The sequence below is a fragment of the Phyllostomus discolor genome, chromosome 6, assembly GCF_004126475.2.
Source record: "Phyllostomus discolor isolate MPI-MPIP mPhyDis1 chromosome 6, mPhyDis1.pri.v3, whole genome shotgun sequence".
NCBI lineage: Eukaryota > Metazoa > Chordata > Mammalia > Chiroptera > Phyllostomidae > Phyllostomus > Phyllostomus discolor.
Window position 1 is genome coordinate 85,595,818 of NC_040908.2, and position 9,267 is coordinate 85,605,084.

The 9,267-nt window shown below is 42.1% G+C and overlaps 1 long non-coding RNA gene across 1 annotated transcript; it reads right to left on the reverse strand.

The window, feature by feature from the left end:
- Positions 1–1,343: 1,343 nt before the first annotated feature.
- On the reverse strand, positions 1,344–9,064 carry LOC118501195. Its single transcript, XR_004903812.1, has 3 exons — positions 8,555–9,064; positions 3,825–3,941; positions 1,344–2,124 (listed from the first exon to the last, which is right to left on the reverse strand). It is a non-coding gene; the product is annotated as an uncharacterized LOC118501195 (long non-coding RNA).
- Positions 9,065–9,267: the final 203 nt, after the last annotated feature.

Here is a 9,267-nt window from a genome sequence, read left to right on the forward strand (position 1 = left end):
AATTTCAGTTACAGTGGGGTTTTTTGGTCCTAAGATCAATGAATTCATCTTTGGCTAGATCAACACCTTTGGTACAGTTTATACAAGTATAAGAAAGAAAAAGAATGAGACTCTGGGGTTCAATTTTGTTACCATCAAGATAGAAATGACTTTTGCAAGAGTTCTAAAGCATTTCCAGGTGTTTATAGATTACTCTTTTCAAAAAATTGACAGAATTTTGTAACTTGGCTCCACTGAGATAAAGCACTTTCTTCAGCATTTGGAAGTTTGTGAAGTGCCCTGATCAGTATGGCTCAGTGGGTTGGGTGTCCTCCTGCAAAGGGAAAGGTCACCGGTTGGATTCCCAGTCCCATGGCACATGACTGGGTTGCAGGCCTGGTCTCTGGTTAGGGGTGTGTAAGAAGTAACAGATGGATGTTTCTCATGCACATTGATGTTTCTCTGTCTTTCTTTTTCCCTCCCTTCCCCTCTCCCTAAAAATAAAATAAAATACAAAAAAAAAGAATGGAAGAAAGAAGGGAGGAAGGGAGGGAGGGGTAAGGGAGGAAGGAAGAGAGAGAGAGAAAGGAAGAAAGTTTGTGAAGATGCCAGTCTCTTGCCAGCAGCTTGGCCAGCAGAATTGGTAATGTTACAGAAGCATCTATCATGGCGATATCAGGACCTTAAATTCAAAGAGTCATCTCATTCAAATGGTTAAAAATCTGCCAAGTAAGTCAACAAAACAGGCAAAATTCTTTCTTTCAAAGTGTTCCAAAATGAATTTTCTTTTTTTTTTTAAAGTGAAACTGTCCTCTTGAAAGTCAGTGAGCTTCTCTGTGGTAGAGAAGCCCCTAATTTTCTGCTACCATTTCTTCTGTGTTTTTTTTGGTTGAGGTGGGGGTGGGGAGGGTGCAGGGATATGACCTTTGTTGAGCTTATCCACTGGAGTGGAAATAATGTCTGTACAAAATCAAATGTTTGTTACTATAATTTCTACATCACAATCAAAATCCAGTTTTTATAAGTAGTCAACTCAATCAAAACCCACTACTTCAGAATCAATAGCTTCTTTGAAGCCACACTTAAGTATGGTTAAGACTCAAATGCAGAAATTGGGTTGGTTGGAAAACTAATTAAACTTTCAACTTGCTGAAATAGAATTACAAAAAGGCAAGATGGTGCTTTTCACAGAGGTAGTCCACTGGAATCACCAGCACTGGACAGCTGTCAGAGTATTTAGGGTCCTGAGATAATGAGAAATCCCACCATCCTTTAGACAGTCTTCTGCTGTCCTTTCTTCCCAGAGTTTTGGAGGTGTGTGGAATGACACCACCAGCAGCAACTATAGCCTTGATCAGAGAGTCCAATTCACCTCCACTAATAGCAAGTTGCAAATAGCAAGGGGTAATACACTTTACTTTAAGTCTTTTGGTGCTTTTCCCGCTGATGCAAGTACATTCCTCTGCAGGGAGGTACTACACAGTGGCTGCCTGTACACAGCAGCAGTTGGGCCCACACATCCATGACTGGCTGTCCTAGATTTCAGGTGCTGATGAATATGGCCCACTGGAAACTGCAAGCCGGCTCCTTGTGAGCGGGAACTGCATTTGTCTTTGCCTTTCAGGAGTCTTTCCCAGCCTTCCTCCAGCCCTTTTGAAATCTGCAGAAGCTCAAACGAGCAAGGCAGGAAAAGAACTAGTCAGACACCCAGCGAGATCCCACCACCTATTTTGTCCCACCAAAATTCAAACCGCTCTGCTACCATTTCTTGACAAAACCTATAAAAATACTATAACTTAAAGACCAGCTTTTGACAAAGTTGATGATTTTTATGGCTACCAACAGAACCTCTCTCTCAGGATTTTTGGAAAAGCCAGAAAATGCCTGTGTTAAATGCAGCAAGTGAATATATCTGAAATGCTTCCATTTGCACTAAAGTAATGTCAGATGCCCAATCAAGCATCACAGGAGCTCCTCTGCAAGGATATGAAGCTTGAAAAGAAATTGTACACCATTTCCAAACTGTCAGTAGAACACCATCAGCAGTCTGCTGTTTGCAAAGGTATCCACAAACCAAGAACTCCTCTTTGTTAACTTCCAGCCAAGATGGAGGCATAGGTAGATATGCTTTGCTGCCTCGCACAACTGAAAGAAGGACAACAACAAATTTAAAAACAAGTAACACCAAACTGTCAAAAAATCAAACTGTATGTAAATTCAATAACCAAGGAGTTAAAGAAGAAACATTCATCCAGAGTGGTAAGAGGGGTGGAGATGGGCAGCTGGGATAAGAAGACTCATAGCAAGGTTGGGGCTAGAGGACCAGGCAGGCAAGGCATTGACTCGTGGTCCCACATTTGTGTGCAGGTGAACCAGGAGGAACAACTGGGAGCTAAACAGATTGTGCAACCCAGGGTTCCAGTGAAGGAAAAGAAAACCTCAAAACCTCTGGCTGTAAAATTCTGTGGGAGTAGCGGCAGTGGTTATCAGTGGGGGAGGGGGAGGGGGAGAAAGGGGTAAAAGATACAGGGAATAAGAAGCATAAATGGTAGGCACAAAATAGACAGGGGGAGGTTAAGAATAGTGTAGGAAATGTAGAAGCCAAAGAACTTATGTGTATGACCATGGACATGAACTAAGGTGGGGGAATGCTGGTGGGAGTAGTGCACAGTGGAGGGGAATCAAGAGGAGGAAAAAATGGGACAACTGTAATAGCAGAAGCAAAAATATACTTTAAAAAAAAGAACTCCTCTTTGTTGACGTTAGCAGGCTCACCATGAAAAAAACAAGGATGTGGCTATGTTGAAAGATGTCTGTAGTTTCAAGTGACTTACAGAGGGGAATGGCAAGGCTGCCATTTCTTCCATAACACACTTCAAAATACACCCGCTATTGTTGAAAGCACTTGGTTTGACTAGAGAGCCACTTCCAGCCCCACTGCATTTCCCCTGCATTTGGCTTCAGGTGAAGTTTCTCCAGTGGTAGGAGGCTTCTTTAGTTTGGCACCTGGTAGAAAATTTTAAGGATACTTTCAGAAAAGGTTTTCATGAAATGGCAAATCCACATTTTTGAAGTATCTTTGCTTTTTAAAATTGAGTTTTCTTTTCTACATACACACAAAACCCTGCATTTTCTTTAGATGTATTTTCTAAATAGGGAGACTGAAGTACACTTTCAGTCTTCCTGACTTCAAAATGCCATTCTCAAGAATTTTTCTGCAAAAGAAAAGAAGTCATTACAGCTTTTCTGTACCCTTGCTTCACTAATGTAAATGAAACCAGGTATACAGTTTTCATCAGATTTTCCTTTTCTTTGCCAGCTCAAAATAAATTGGATGTGCAAAAAATAAATAATAAATAAAGCTAAAATAAAATATTTTGTTCCATTGACATTCTGTGAAGTGTGATATTTTGTTTGTGGTTCCTAAGTAATTTGTTTGCTAAATCTATGTAGGAGGGAATAATTTGTATGTTAATTAAGTAAAGTATAAATTATTCATTAAATTTTGTGACAGGTTTTATGATTAGCCAAAGTTTTTGCACTATTCACTTCTTTTAGCCTTGGCATAGATGGGGATTATAGCAGTTTCTCAGGAACTGTGTCCTCCCTGGAATTTAGCTATTGTTTCATGTGAGACTTCATGATTTTCTAGAAACAGTGGTTCTCATTTCTCATATTGTGACTGTTTCCCACATGGGCATTGTTTTAGTGTGTGGCATTTCCCAGGATAATAGTACAAAAACAATGTATGAATAACATACTATGCATGTAAGACTTGACTTCATAATACAGACATGTAAAAAGGGAAAAACAAGTCAAAAGCGGGACTGCTGCACAGAGCTTACCACACTGTGCATGACCTGTGCCACAGTACAGTCTGTTAGCTATCGCAAGGAGCTAAGTATCACTTTGGACAGTTAGATCAGCAATCAGACATGTTTGAATTCATCTGTCACCAAAGGCTGCATTGAAGATAGAGAGTGAAAAACTCACATTAGAGTCATTCAGATTTGCAAAACTTTAGCTATGAAAATGATTCAACTCCTGCTTATTGATGACAGTTAGGTGATTACGGTCAGGAATGCTGAAATGCCTGGCTCACCCCCGTGAGAACACTCACATTCACTGCTCAGTGGCCACCATGCCTACAGAATTGCCAGATGGCAGCCAGCTACCTCACAGGAGAATGTGGGGTGACTGATCCCACACTTCTAGTGACCTGTCTAACAGCTCCTATGGTTTCAAAATAGTGGTACACGTCAATGGCATTCCAGACATCTACAACTATAATGTGATATGAAAATATTTGTGATCTCTATAGATAAAATCACAAGTCAGGTTAAGACTACCAGTTTGTTGTCACATTCATAATCGAAGGAAATGCTACATTTCAGATAAAGGATAGTCTGGTAGTCATAATATCTGCTGTCGTGTTATCCTTGCAAACAGTTCTTTGGGACACAAGGTTGCTTTAGGTCTAGTGGAAAGGTTATTTTGCCCAGTTTTAACATTCCAGAGGTTTGAGGTATAGACATGCAAGGTAGTTCCTCTGGGATAGCAGCTATGGCTACATTTTAAAGCAGCTGCCTTATCATTTTTTACAAACCTCATAAAGTTGCCATCAAGATTAAATAAGGATGTCTGCCAAAGGTGGAAGCATAGGTAAATACACTGTACCTCTTTGCACAGTCAAAAGAAGGACAACAACCAATTTAACAACAGAAAGACAACCAGAACTGATAGAAAATTGAACTGTATGGAGGTCCAACAACCAAGGAGTTAAAGAAGAAACATTCATCCAGACTGGTAGGAGGGGCAGAGACAGGCAGCCATGACAGAGAGGACTTGTGGCAAGGCGGCAGCTGACAGGGCAGGTGGTCCCACATTTATGTACAGATAAACCAGGAGGAACAACTGGGGAGCGAGACAGACAACGCACGCAACCCAGAGTTCCAGTGCAGGGAAATAAAGCCTCAATACCTCTTACTGAAAAAACCTATGGGGGTTACAGTGGCAGGAGAAACACCCAGCCTCACAGGAGAGTTTATTGGAGAGACCCACAGTGTTCTAGAATGTACACAAACCCACCCACCTGGGTATCAGCACCAGAAGAGCCCAATTTGCTTGTTGGTATCGAAAGAAGTGACTGAAAGCCATCAGAGAGCTGAGCAAGAGGCATTGTTCCCTCTCAGACCCCTCCCCCAAATACTGCGACACAATGCAGCCACCTCAATTGCCCCACCCAGGTGAATACCTAAGGTTCCACCCCTTACTATATAATAGGTGTGCTAAGAGAAAAAAAATGGCCCAAATGAAGGAACAGATCAAACTTCCAGAAAAAAATACAACTAAGTGACAAAAAGTTAGCCAACCTACCAGATGCACGGTTCAAAACACTGGTAATCAGGATGTTCACAGAATTGGTTAAGTATGGTCACAAAATAGAGGAAAAAGTGAAGGCTATGAAAAGTAAAATAAAGGAAAATGTGCAGGGAACCAATAGTGAAGGGAAGGAAGCCAGGACTCAAATCAATGATTTGAACAAAAGGAAGATATAAACATCCAACTGGAACAGAATGAAGAAACGAGAATTAAAATAAATGAGGAGAGACTTAGGAACCTCTTGGAAAAGTTTAAATGTTCCAACATCTGAATTATAGGGGTACCAGAAGGAGAAGAGGAAGAGCAAGAAATTGAAAACTTATTTGAACAAATAATGAAGGAGAACTTCACCAATCTGGCAAAAGAAATAGACTTCCAGGAAGTCCAGGAAGCTCAGAGAGTCCCAAAGAAGTTGGACGAAGGAAGCACACACCAAGGCACATCATAATTACATTACCCAAGATTAAAGAGAAGCAGCAAGAGAAAAGGAGACAATTACCTACAAAGGAATGCCCATAAGACTATAAACTATATTCTCAAAAGAAATATTTCAGGCAGGAACGGGCTAGAAAGAAGTATTCCAAGTCATGAAAGGCAAGGACCTGCATCCAAGATGACTCTATCCAGCAAAGCTTTCATTTAGAATGGAAGGGCAGATAAAGTGCTTCCCAGATAAGGTCAAGTTAAAGGAGTTCGTCACCACCAAGATTTTATTATATGAAATGTTGAAGGGACTTATCCAACAAATAGATAATGATCAAAACTATGAACAGTAAAATGACAATAAGCTCACAACTATCAACAACTAAACCTAAAACAAAAGCAAACAACTAGAACAGGAACAGAATCACAGAAATGGAGATCACATGGAGGGTTATCAGTGAGGGAGGGGGAGAAAGGGGGAAAAGATACAGGGAATAAGAAGCATAAATGGTAGGCACAAAATAGACAGGGGGAGGTTAAGAATAGTGTGGGAAATGTAGAAGCCAAAGAACTTATGTGTATGACCCATGGACATGAACTAAAGGGGGGAAATGCTGGTGGGAAGGGCAGTACAGAGTGGAGGGGAATAAAGGGAAGGGAAAAAATGGGACAACTGTAATAGCAGAAGCAATAAAATATATTTTAAAAATTGAAAAAGAAAAATTTTTTTAAAGATTAAATGAGATAATATATGTAAAGCTCTTAGCAGATTGCCTGGCACACAGTATAAATATTCAGCAATAATGGCTTTATTCTTGTTTGAATCACTATCATAGAGCTAGGACAAATGTAGAGATCAACTAGTAGATAATCTGATTTTTCAAATGAGGAAAGGTGCTCCAAAGAGGCTCCAGTGGTGGCACCAGCAGGAGGAGCCAGACTGATGCCTCCTCCTGGGTACCATCTCCATCACAGCCTACATCTACCCCGATTCTCTGTGCTCCAATAGCTCAGTGCCTTCTTCAAGGATGAAGAGGAAGCAGGAGTGGGATTCTCTCTTCTAGGCCCAGGGTGCACTGAGCTATTGAGTGAATGCAGAGAGGACCAGGGGGAGCTCCTCTGCCCCAGAAGAACAGCATTCCCTGAGAGCACAAAGAGACACAGCCCAGGAGAATGTCCTAAGTAATCCTGTACTCTCCAACTTTCAAGAGGCCTTCCTGCAAAGGACATTCCAAACTGGTTATTGAGCTTTCTTTCAACACTGCAGTAGCTTTCCCCACTCCTGAAACCAATGCAGATGAATTTCCTGCTAATGGCATCCTCATCATACTGATATCCAAAGGTTATTTTGTGAGGATGAAATTCAGAAACAACCTCACATGGGTGCATGCACACACACATCTGAACAAAAATGTATTCCTGAGGCATGCCTAAAGTTGCAACTGAACAGCTTCTTTACAACAACTTAGGAGGAGGAGGGGGAGAAGGGGAGAGAGAGAGAGAAAGAGAGAGAAGCTGTAAGAGGTACATGTGTTGAGGGAGGGTCAGGTGGGTAGAGGATTGACAACACAATCAATCACTTCAAAAGAGTGTACTTCCCCTGGAGAAAAGGTTTAAGGAAATAGGCAAATAGAGTTAATGAAAAATTCCAAGTCTATTGATTGAAATCTGTTGTATTTTCTCACTATGTGAGAACACATCGTTTTGCATTAGTCAATGGGTTTATACCTTATGTAAATAGAAAACAGAGAACTTTTCAAGATGTGGGCAAATCTAGCAGAGATGCCTCATCCTGTCACACCAGGGAGCCCACATCTCCTTCCCTGCTGTCCTTATGATGAAACTCGTCCAGGCCCCTCCAGACTGAAGGTGTCCTCTGTCCATCCACTCACTGATAACAGCAGTCACAATGAGACCCAGTAACTGCTCCCAGAATGCATCAAGGTCTTCTTTGTCTCTTTCTTCTGCCAAAGCTGTTCCCTTGCCCCAAACCCCCTCTTCTGGCCTCTTTACCCACCCTGGTTCACCACCATTCTCCCAGAAGGCAGCCTTCTAGCATCACCTCCTGCTGAAGCCTGATTGGTGTCCTCAGGCAGCTTTATGAACTTCCTCCAGTGGGTTCCAATGGCACTTTGTACCCACTCCTGTTGTGACAATGATCGCACTGCTGTAAACCACCACAATTAAGACACATTTTCCCCACATTTTTATGTCCTGATAGGTCACTGTACCCACTCTAAATACACATTTTTTCACATTTGACTGTTTCTAAAATCAAGATGTTTTGTAGCAATGTGTACGTTTAGTGTGGTAGTGTTTTTGATTTTTTTTCTTCTGAAAATCTGTTATTATTGATATATTGAGGGTTCATCTTAAAATCAAATAAATAGCTCTGGCAGGTGTGGCTCAGTTGGTTGGAATGTCATCCTGTGCACTGACAGTTTCCCCGATCAGGGCACGTACCTAGGTTGCAAGTTCAGTACCTGACAAAACACGTATGGGAGGCAACTGATTAATCTCTCTCTCTCTCTCCCTCTCTCTCTCTCTCTCTCTCTCTCTCTCAAATCAATAAATACAACCTTGGGCAAGGATTTTTTAAAAAATCAAATAACTGATGTTACTTATTCATGTGTCTCTCCTCTCCACTATGAACTACAAGGAATAGGACCTATGTTGTGTTCTGATCCTCTTTGTATTGCTCAATAAATACATGTTGGAGGAGGACAGTGAGAGGGAACAAGGAAGGAAGAGAAGAAAGGAAATCTCTTACACTCTGCAGTTGAGGAGCACCTGCACATTCTGCTCTCGCTTAGTTTGCTTTCCCATCAGAAGGCACTAGGGTTTCTCTGCCACGGATTTCTCCTTGGAGCTGGCCTTCTCACTGCTGTCCCGGCAGTCACATCTGCTGCACATCATCAGCACAACACATGGGTCATCAGCCCCCCATCCCCAGGCACACACTGCAAAGGGAGAAACCAATCAGGAGGAAAGTCAAAGACTCAGAGTCATCCTTCAAGTCATCTTCCCCAGCCAGGGAGCTCTTCCGTGAACTCCGCATCCACAGATAAGAACTCAGTTCAGCACATGCATCACATCTCAGCTCCTCGTCTGGCCCACTGAGCATGCCATGCTCTGGCCTTACCCTTGTCTATCCCACCTTATTTCCCAAGACTCCAGTCAGCTGTTTTTCTCATTTTCCTCAATTCATGCCTTGCCAGTGACATCTCCCCTGCCTGCCCACACCCCCACCAGCTCTCTCCCATGACATCTTCCTTGATGCCCCTGTCCTCGCAGACCTCACCATCCTCTGAATAACACTTGTGGTCTGAGCTGGGCCAGTTAGCAATGCTTATAGTGTGCCTATGCTTTCATCGCATTTCCCACAGCAGAGGGCTAAGCATATGTCAGCATTCAAACATGTGATTGAAACACATTAATACAGTGATCAACTTTTGGGGGCTCCTCTTCTCTCTATCATTTCCT